At 31.5% G+C, this 343-nt stretch overlaps 1 protein-coding gene across 2 annotated transcripts in view; it reads right to left on the reverse strand.

The window, feature by feature from the left end:
* Positions 1 to 343, reverse strand: part of LOC107664697 (elongation of very long chain fatty acids protein 5-like) — a 17,422-nt gene that overhangs the window by 9,299 nt on the left and 7,780 nt on the right. The window lies entirely within an intron of this gene.

A 343-nucleotide genomic window follows, 5' to 3' on the forward strand; every position in this document is an offset into this window, starting at 1 on the left:
GCATATGTGTAAAACTTTGTCCTATAATTGTATAGCTGCTTTTTCTGATTTTTATGTTGCTCTGTTCTGAATACCTGAAAATTTAAAGGATTTGCTGCAACGCAAATTTGTATATGTGAATTATTTATTAGCCTATTTTTTTACCCATGCAGCAAATGCTTTAAAACCACTTTAAAATTACTTGATTGCATTCCAGACGCTTTTATAGTACTTTTCACTGTAAATTTTACGGGTAGCTTGAATGTAAACATTGTCATGAATTCGTTTTATTCCCATTTGTAAAATAGCCAACAAATTAATTGTTGTAGGCTAACCCGATCTCATGAAAGTGCGTATAGCATGA

Source organism: Sinocyclocheilus anshuiensis, unplaced genomic scaffold (assembly GCF_001515605.1).
Source record: "Sinocyclocheilus anshuiensis isolate Anshui unplaced genomic scaffold, SAMN03320099.WGS_v1.1 scaffold455, whole genome shotgun sequence".
Lineage (NCBI taxonomy): Eukaryota > Metazoa > Chordata > Actinopteri > Cypriniformes > Cyprinidae > Sinocyclocheilus > Sinocyclocheilus anshuiensis.